At 43.5% G+C, this 10,552-nt stretch overlaps 1 protein-coding gene across 1 annotated transcript in view; it reads left to right on the top strand.

Moving 5' to 3' along the window:
- The first annotated feature begins 1,993 nt into the window (after positions 1-1,993).
- Positions 1,994-10,552, top strand: part of foxn2a (forkhead box N2a) — a 78,467-nt gene continuing 69,908 nt past the window's right edge. Inside the window, exon 1 of the mRNA XM_084321447.1 lies at positions 1,994-2,106. The gene's annotated coding sequence lies outside the window, so the exon portion shown is untranslated. The remainder of the gene's footprint in view (positions 2,107-10,552) is intronic.

The following is a 10,552-nucleotide window of genomic DNA, read 5'->3' as shown; positions in this document are numbered from 1 at the left end:
TGTTTGAGCCAGGTCCACACACAGGAAAACCAAACAGGCTATTAGATTGGTCTGCAGAGGGCTACTGAAGTAGGCCATACAGTGGACTGAGGTGATGAGTAACTTTGTTTTGTTTTTTCGCTCTGAGGAGAGCCTATCACCCTGCTGCTAGAGTCACAGTTTGGTGTAAGCTCATTGACGGCCAAAGAGGCTGCTCTCCACAGAAAGCTGGGCAAAGAAACACCAGCCAGTCAGCACCCGCCCTGCTAGTCTTCACTAGGATACAAGCAGACCATTCACATTAAAGGGTAAGTTCATAATTTTGGACCCCTAGCCCTATTTCCTACTCATCAATGATGTTGTCGAGGGGTAGTGTCATTTCTCAGCACAATCCATGCTGTGCTTCATACCGGATACCCAGCTTCTCCTTAGAGATGTAACGTTAATGGGGCCATTGTAAAAAGCCTACTTGAACAAGCTTAGTTCTTTGCTTTGAGTGCACTGTGGAGTAGGTTTCAGCTCATGTCTTTATACAGACTGAAAGGTGGTCCCATTACTTTACATTAGTTCTGTGGCTTACTAGCCAGAGCTGCGGGTATTCAATTGGAAGAACAAAGATGAGAGCTGAGACTTTTTTTTTATCCACTTTTTCTCCCATTTTCTATATTTTCTCCCATCCCAATTTCGTATCATCCAATTCAACCCTCCCCTGTCACGGACGCTGTTTCTTGCCTCCCACAAGCCGGCTGCAATGTGGACTAAGTCATACATAGCACAAGTCCCCTCCGGTACTTGAGGTAACAGCAGTCGCATCTTTTCACCTGCGCAGCTCGATCTCTCAGTGGCGAGGAGTAACGCGTGGGAGGCTCACGCTGCCCCCGACACTTCCTGATTCTACTGCGCAGGCGCACCAACCGACCTGTAGGAGTCGCTGTCCACAACGCCCGATCCCCACCCATCAGTTTCCCACCCCCTAATGCGGCCAATGTGTATTAGTACGGACGACCAGCTAAACTGAAAGCAAATGTGGAGCGCTGGGCTCGAACTGACGAGCCCAGCGTCTCCAGCATTTCGTGGCGAGTGCCTTGCCCACTACGCCACGTAGCCGCCCCTCCGAGAGCTGAGACTCTTATTGATCAACATCATTTTTTTTTTATCCTTTATTTATCCAGGAATGTCCCATTGAGATACAAGATCTCGTCTTCCAGGGAGTCCTGACCTGGTAAATAGGAAATAGGGCCAGGTGTACAAAATGATGAACTTACCCTTGAGCAGTAGTCCCTTATTGTGTTGTGGGTGTAATAATACATCTGAGTCATGAAAAAAAACATACATGGAAAAAAAGAAATCCCTGAAGAACCCTGTGTCAATTGGTTAAGCTATGGTTCTCCAGTGTCCCAGGTGAATGCATGTTTATGGATCCAATTCCGTTGTATCTTGTCAAGGAGGCCTAAACTACAAACACTGCACAAGCACGTGTTCAACTACTACAATTCGTAGTTTTGTAGGCTATATATCATGGGATTATTGCTCCCCAGGGCGGCAGGGCCCCTTCCGCCTCATGTCCCTTACTGCTTGCACCCCCTGTATTGCTTGTGGTGTGTGTGTGTGTGTGTGTGTGAAATAGATGAATCTGATTTACTATCATATTCACTTACATCAATTTATAAATGATCACGTCACCGTTCCCTACTACAGTCAGTATCTATCACAATTTACTATCAGACAAGTATGTTTGAGATTGGGGGTGAGGGGGCTAAAGGAAAAGCTCTTTCCTCGTTCCTCGTTGAAGGCATTAGAGGCAGCTGGCTAAAAAAGTGAAAGCAATGCACATTGCACGGCGCTGTAAAACAGGATGGCGTGCGAGTTCGCAGAGCTTCTGCGCTGCGGCAGTTGCCAGGGGATATGGGAAGGGGAGGGGTTTTGATTGGCTGAAGTGGGTTTGTTGCCATGGCGACGGCGAGGGGTTTGGTAGCGTTGCCGTGCGCTGTGATGTGCGCGGCGCTGCGTGTCTGAGGAAGCAGCTGCTGATCTGATCTCTGACATTGTGCGAGACGAGAGGCATCGGAGAATAAGCTGTAACACACATTTCCCCCCACGTCGCTTTAAGGCACAGCGTGCATGAATGTGAGTATTTGAGCATGTTTTTTCCCCTAACTATTGTATGTGAAATATCGCTAAAACGGGGGTTGTTGTTTCCCGCCGGGGAAGCGTAAAGTAGAAAATGTAGTCAAGTGACTTTGATAAGAGCAGCCAGCATGGCAGATCAAGAAGCGACTGCATGTGGCCACAGCTAGCTAACGTTACCCTTATTCTGTTCTTTGAGTTCTTGGCTTTGCCTCGGAACAGTGAGTGGACTGTTGTTTCACACCGTCGTGGCAAATGCAATAGTAACAACAACCGAAACGTCTACCATAGTAGCTAAACACTATACTAGCTATATTTATCTCTTTACTTCTTCCGCGAACTAACATGACGTCGACAACTGCGAACACGTTTCAACCCCGCGATCCGATAGCTGCTAACGTCGCTCCGACCAAACTTGTCGAGCAGCTAACTAACCAGATATATATCTATTTGAGCTCGACGACGACTAACGTGACCGAGAAAAACAAGTTGAACATAATGTCAGGAAACGTAGCGAGGTGGTTGAAGAGTGTTACCTTTCCCCATATATGTTGTAAACTTGTAACATAATAGTAGAGCGTGACATGGGTGTATAGTGTTGAACTTTGTCCAATTCTAGCGTTTGATTTGTAGGCAGCGCGCGTGGGGATGCGACGAGCCGCTCTAGAAGCTCGAGAACTTTGTGCGCGACGCGACACTCACTGCTTGTTGTGTTTTCCATCCGCGCCAGGTGAGTGCTGTTGTTGACCCAGTGGGATTGAATCAATTCAACAATGGGGGGACCCTGATGTAAACAAGACGAAAGTCTTTCTCTGGCCCTACATCCCCTTAACAATTGTATGTATTGAGCTGTACTGTACTGTACCCATTATGCAATCTGTTAATAAAGTTATCAATCAATCAATCAATCAAACGACAGGCAGCCCACCCTCAACTTGATAGTGATACTCACAATAGATCACGATAGCTTACACACACACACACACACACACACACACACACACACACACACACACACACACACACATATATATATAGTATATATAGTTCACGAGGCGCATAGAGTAGACGGACTGCCCTCGTACTCCATAAGTAGTTCAAAGGTTGATGCTGGGTATCAGTACCAGAGAGGCCAGGAGGCTGTGTACTAGCTAGCTAAGCACATGATGTAATGGATTATCACAAGATTGTCCCAGATACAGAATGCTCTCTCCAAACAATGTCTGACTGTTGTTGGCAACGTATTTATATTTAATTCAGCTTGGGTAGGATTAATATAGGCCTATGTTTTATAGTTAAATGTTATTTATTTTCTCTCTCGTCCTGTGTTGTTGGCTGTGTTTTACTCTGTGTGTGTGTGTCTGTGGTAATTGTACAGTTAGACTTTAAAAAAAAAAATTACATGAAAAAAGTGATGGAGAAGTGCAAGTGTTTGCTGTTATTTTGCACTGCAAGGTCGTGACATAATGGGTGACCGACATTGTTGCCTTCTCACCGAACAGATGTTTAGGCCCCAGTGATGAACCAAAAACAAAGGAGACAGGGGATTAAAGAAAAGAGAATCGGAGGTGATCACCCTGCAGTTATTTCAGTGGCAGGAATCCATGGCCACAGTGTTGTGTACTAGTGTAGGTTTGAGCCATCTGTTGTTGTTGTTTGTGGCATTGTGGGTCTTTTGTATTTATCCAAATGTACGCACTTGTGTGTGCAGAGGCTACTGAAGGGTAAGTATTTTTGCCTCCCAGAATAGACGAGGACATGCTTACTTTACAGGCATTCATTACTATAAATAAGTCTCACCATAGTCCAGTAACGCTACTAATGCTGCCGTGAAATGACTTTTTGCAAGAAGTGCACAGTGCTGAAATATTGTCACAAGTGGAGGAGGAGGGGGGGTCATCTTGGCTTGTACGCCATAATAAGGTTATTTAGATTGCTGGCGTGAGAGTCTCTAAATTGTTCTGTGTTTTGATTTGCAGTGGACGAGTTATTCCATAGACTGAGAGCCTTGTTCATTTAATTAAGAGGTGAACTAGAAAGCCAGCTGCTCAATCTTGGTGAATATTCTGGTATTTTCCTGTGAGGCCGCTCGCAGGGCAGGACGTAGCCTAGCCTGTGTTTTTCTAATATTTACCTGGAAACGTAATGCATACTTGTTTTTACATTGATACATGAGATATAATATGGTTGTTGGTATACTATTATTATATCCGTTACAAACTAAAATGGTAAATGGGCTGCTCGCGCTCAATATTGTGCTAATTAGTCGGCGAGGTCGAGGCAACTTGTCTCCCTGACAACCGACACATTCTTCCCTGTCACAGCAGCGTATGTTCATTCATAGAATCGACCACATCAGTATCAACGCTCAAGCGATTCCAAGTTTTCCTACTCTTAAAAAGCTGACAAACACTGTCCACGCTGTTTCTTGTCGATCGTCCAAAATGCGCCGGTGGCCGCAGGTCTGAAGCAGTTTGAGGTTGTCTGGTCCTCAGTTAGATTGTACAAGCAAGCCCCAACAGCTGATTCAACATACAGCCTAGAATCACTGTCAGCAGTTGATGGGCAGAACCAGCCACAGAGTTGTTGACTCTTCTAAACAGTTGTAGTGCTGCTAATGCTATAGCCAACCTGTATCTGGTATACAAGAGTAAAACGTGGGTGACATTAAGGAGTTCCCCTGATCTTCACACGCACCCAATTTCTGTTTAGTTTCACAAGTTCCCTTAAATTGATTTGAGCCAGAGTCACACATCTGGTTTGGCCTAATGACATTTGATTAACCTCACTGTTTTATTTCATTGCTGTTAGCTGCTCACTTGGGAAATGGCTACAGTAGCTTGTTGCTAGATATTGTTTTTTACTGTTGTTATTTTTGTGTAGACGCAGAGCAAGTCCTGCTTGAATTGGAGCATCTGAAATGCCTCCTCCCTCCCAAACGTCCTTTGCAAAATAGGACAGATTTGACTGATTTTCTATCTTGAATAATCTTGATTATACTATCCAAAGTCTAACTGCAACACCACCATTCTGACATGTTAGTTGTACACTGCAAAAAAAAAGTCGTACCATTTTAACACGTCTCTAAAACCCTTAAAACAGCTCTTGATTGTATCACCTTTTTTTACTGAAATGTTGCTCCATTGTGCTGTAATCCAGCAACATTTGTAAGTATTGGGCTATATTACGGTACGGTATAATGCGGTAACATCACAAGACAAAAAGTGACACCACTGACTGCACTGAGGCCATGTCCAGACGAAAACGATTTTGATCTTTTTCGTTTTCATTTAGTTTTCATTTTAAAAAAAGGTTTCTGTAAAAAAATGAAAACGTCTCAAGAAATAAGTGCGTGCCACAAATTTACAAAATAAATTTCTTTCCTGTCTTTAGACTTCGCTCTTTTATTTTGAAACCCCCCGACTGGAAGTGTTGTCGTTTTCGATAACTTGAGCTAACTTAACGTTAGTTTTCAAAGGAGTGGAGAGAGAGAGACGGAGACCACGGCTCAAACTACTTGTGTTGTATTAAAGTAATTGATTGATGTTTAACTTGTCCCTGTGTCCAAACGTTGTCTGTATTTAACGTTACCTCAGGATGCCACTGTTTATTGTATTTAGTTGGTTAGCTATTTAGCTAATGTTGATAGCATTTTGAATAGCATCAATGCTAGCTGGCTGGTTACAGCTTTATTTACTAAATGATGGAGGCTTTTTAATCGTCAAGGTATGAGAGGATTTGTCATGATCAACTGAAGGGGTATGCTATGGTACAATAGTGCTTGGCTACTACTTGGGTTTTCAGAAAAGGGCCAGCTATGTGACTCTAATCTCTAGCAGTATCGTGTATTGCATCACAGTAGCCTCCCGATCAAGCTCAATAGCTTCTGTAACACGAACGCAACTACTCTGATGCCATTGTTGTTTAATAATAACTCCCAGTGTTTAATAAACACTTCTAGCCAGGACATATCTGGACATATAAGACTATATGTATCATGTTTCTTTTTTTGTTGGCTGGGTTTGCATGCGGATTAAGGGAGATGTCAATCTGTTGTCGACGGTGGTAGTACAGGCGCAGTACATTTAGCTGTAAAAGCCCGATCAAGCTCAATAGCTTCTGTAACACGAACGCAACTACTCTGATGCCATTGTTGTTGTGATGTTTGGCTGAGCTTGCACACGCGGGGTAAGGGAGAGGTGGGCTATCGTGTCATCGGTTCAGGAAAAGACTCGTATCGCTTGTAAAGACGGCCACACAAGGGGGCCGTTTTCAGAATTGCGCACTCTGAGAGCCGGTCTCAGAAAGTAGCGTCTTCAGGCTCCCAGAACGCAGTTCCGTGTGGATGAAAGGTAATACTTTGCCTGATACGACCGAAATCGGTTTCGTCTGGACATGGCCTGAGTCACTTTTTCGCAGAGCATGATGATAATAATGCAGGACCTCTTTAGGGGGTCTTTAATCGGCATGCAACGAACTGGACATGCAATTCGAGCGGCACACACACACACAGGATACACACACACATGCATTGTCTTTCTCAGTCGCCGATGCGATAGTCTCTGCGCCTAACCCATCCCGTCGTCCTTCCCCCCCATGGGCACTGGGCAGCCGGGAGCAGATATGGCGTCAACGTGAGCCGCGCCCCGCGGACCAATCCAAGTGCTCCTGTCTGTTTTCGTCAAGGACGCCACAGCGTTAGCGATCTGTTGTTGTGCATGTTTTTCCATTGGGTTTATCTTATCAGGGGGGAAACTCTTGCGAGCACGGGGAAACCATGCAAAATTCCATTCAGCTTAAACTTTTTTTTTTTTTTTTTTACTGTAAGTATTTAATATATTGGAGCTCTTTTCAATGGCTTCAACACACTAAGGCTACAAAATCTCTTATGAATGGAATAAAACTCCACAAAAGAGATTGCATTTCTGGGATTGAAAGTCCTCTGAAGGCAAGAATGATGTTGAAAATAACCCACATTATCAAACATGGCGGTATTGTCCTTTAACAGGCCTTATCAAAGAATTTTGTACTCTGACCCGGAGTAAAAGAAAAGCTATTTACTCTCAAAGCGGTAGTGTTCTTTTGAAGTGTCCGTCTCTTTTAGAAGTGTGTAATTGGCTAACTTCATTAAGAAAGCTAACCTGTGAGTCGGTCGACATCTGTGCAATGTGCTTTGGGATATTTTTTCCGTCTGTAAAGATTCTATAGTTTGAAAAATGTGACTGAAGAGGAAAGCTATGTCTACTACGTGTAGCCTACCTCATTATCTATTGACCTCTGCTGACAGCCTTGTGATTTGACTGTCAATTTCAGGCTGTTTCCCTATTGTTTGTTTTATTTAGCCATTTCATTACATTGATGAAAGAAAGGTGAAACTTTGGACCGAGGGAGGCGGCAGTTGTGATTGGAGGATCAAGAAAAGAAGGCAGGGCTTGATATAGTTCAGTTATCGGAGCTGGCTGAATGTAGTTGTTTGTTACCACATCTGGTGGATCTTTAGCCTAATCGAATTACTTCCATAATCAGACTATAGTTAAGGGTATAAAAAAAATATATAAAAAAAAAAGTTAAACATTCTGTTCTAACAGAAGCAATAAAGCCTCTGCTTTAAAGGAAGTGAACGTTGGTAACTTGGTAGGCTACTTTTTTATTGTACGCAGAGTGCTTTGGCTTCATGGCCACCTCAATCGGTCATCATGTTTTGTTGTACCTGTGAAGAATGTGTTAACCTGGGCTCTGTGCATTTCTCTGGACCTCTGGAACCATCTGGCCCATAACATGGATATTACACCAATTAAGGCTCCAGCTCTGTGCACCGATACTATCTGGCCTTTTGTTTAGAGGTGACTGGGCCTAACAAAAATAATAGTTGGTTTCAGGTTGGTTGTCAGTTTGGCCATGGGTAGGTAGGGATTTTTTTTTTTTTTTTTTTTTTTTTTTTTTTTATATTCTTTCCCACGGCGACTATGGATAGGGAATTTCTTTATTTAATTAACCCTTTCACTGCCACACGACAGAAGGTTAGCCCTTTACTATCACACAACCGACGGCGATGCTCCATCATTAGCATCATTAGCTCCGCGGATGCGGAGCTAATGATGCTAATGATGGAGCATCGCCGTCGGTTGTGTGATAGTAAAGGGCTAACCTTCTGTATTGTCACAGTGAAAGGGTTAACCGGCTGTCGTGTGGCAGTGAAAGGGTTAAAATGTTCACAACAACATGGATGCATGTACTCTGCCAGCATGTTTAATATCCATAATACTAAATGTTTGACTAAGATTTCTATGAAACTTTATTCTAAAAAAAAAAAAAAATGATTTTTTTTTTTTAATATATAATTTTTTTTTTAACTCATAAAATATATTGGGTCGCACCTAAATCGGCAGGGTCGGTCGGCAACCTGAAACCAACCATTATTTTTGTTAGGCCCTGCTTTTAAGGCATAACGCGCTTTCCTGCGATGGTTGACTTTAATGACCACGGCTGCACACATTTTTCATCTCTCCTCCTCACCGCCCTTGCCTTTTCAGCCCAGAACAGCCCACCAGAAGGAGGGACATCCCCAGGAGCCTGCAACGCCTCAGTTGTCCTGGTTACGTGACATCAGGGTGCACTAATCAAATATAGGCGGCAGCTCTGAATTTGGGTTGCAAATGTTACCGCTCTTCTTGTAGAAGCGTGTTGCTACCCATGTGTGCCCCCCCCCCCCCCCCGTCTCTTCATCCTCGCGACCCGGGCCCTCCAGTCGTAAACGAATATCTGTCCTGTCCCAACAAGGACCACAGCATGGGTCTGTGTTAGTCATTTATTGTCTGTTTCAAATCTCATGACAAGAGCAGAAGTTGTCAGATACTACATTGTAATATCAGTTTCCTCTATATACATATATATATATATATATATATATATAACAGACAAATCTGGAGGACTTTAATAGCCAGGTTACCGTTGTTGTGCATAAAAGCACGTCATCCGGATCCATCGCTCCAGTGGTGTTGGTTGTTCGTTTCACCTCAGTGGTGTTTATGTTTTTGGGAGAGCATTTTGTTCCCGTACCTGAAGTTAGGCAACATATTTCATAGATATTACGCTACTTAAAGACTTTTGTATCATGCAATGTTTTTGTGAAACTGTTGTTGGCCTTTATTATAGTTCAATATGGAACCTGCATCGTATTCGTATGGCAGCAAAAACGCTGTTCTATATCAAGCCAATGACGTCTGAGTTGATACAACACCATTTAGGTTTGAACTGCAGCTGTTGGATAAAAAATAAACGATGGTCAAACGGATAACGTTGCTGTTTGAGCCCAGGAAGACTGAAAAGCTGTTGGCGGTCGGCCTCTGAAAGTGCCTCTTGGAGTTTGTCTTAACAGCATGTTTGTGTAGACTTTGCACATGGCCAGTAAGTGTTCCTGTGGAGGCGCCCCTCAGTCTACTGCATTCCATGTTTTTACATGTCTAAATTGGTGACAGTGGCTATTAGGGGTGTAACGATGCATTGATTAATCGAAATGCATCGATTCTAATGTGTTAGAAGAATCGATGCATCGATTTGAATATGTTAGAATCGATTATAATCGAAATTAATCGACATTTATAAAAAAAAAACAAAAAAAAAATTATATCTTTATTGACCCATAGTCCATTCATGCTGAGTGAATCGGTTCCCCCAGCCACATTTGTGTATTCAAAATTTTTTGGGGAATTAACTGATAGAAAATTTATCGAATTGAATCGAATCGTGGTCAAATGAAGAGATTTCATGATGCATTGAATCGTTGCCTGAATAATCGTAATCGAATCGAATCGTTACACCCCTAGTGGCTATGCATTGAAACTACCAGGGAACCCCCCCCACCACCACGCCCCACCGCAGTAGTCCTCCTGATTGTCCCTCCACCTGGATGTGGATGTGGACTGAAGATGCAGCAGCCCATGTTAGAGTCTGCCTCATTGAATGCCATGCTAATGTGTCTGGTTGCCTTGATTGAGAGAGAGGGAGGGAGGGAATCACGGTGGTGTCCTGTGTCACAATGGCCCTTTGTGCTGGTCACTCCTGGCTGAATTAACAGAGTTTATTTAATTGAGATGGCCTTGTGAGGACAGCGCAGGCCATAGACCTGTTTGTGTGAAACAACCTGGGACCGTCTTGTGCCAAGCGATTTGGGGAGAGTGGGGAATCTGTTGTCATCAGTATTAGAAAAACCTTGACTTGGGTACCGATGCCAGCCCAACGCTCTCAGATTTGATATCGGAGGTAACCTGATGTTCCAGATGGTTTGTTACACACAGTGGTGCAGTGGTGATTTCATAAGGGGTTGCACTGTGTTTTAATGACGTCACGTGCACGGCATGCGCATATATGTTCCCTCGCGTGCGCACAGGATGTAGCCTTCAATATATAGACATTTTAATTGCCTTACTTATTATATTAGATTAAA

Source organism: Notolepis coatsorum, assembly GCF_963971535.1.
Source record: "Notolepis coatsorum genome assembly, chromosome: 9".
Classification (NCBI taxonomy): Eukaryota; Metazoa; Chordata; class Actinopteri; order Aulopiformes; family Paralepididae; genus Notolepis; species Notolepis coatsorum.
The sequence above is the reverse complement of the archived record's forward strand: the minus strand, read 5'-3'. Positions and strand labels throughout refer to the sequence as shown.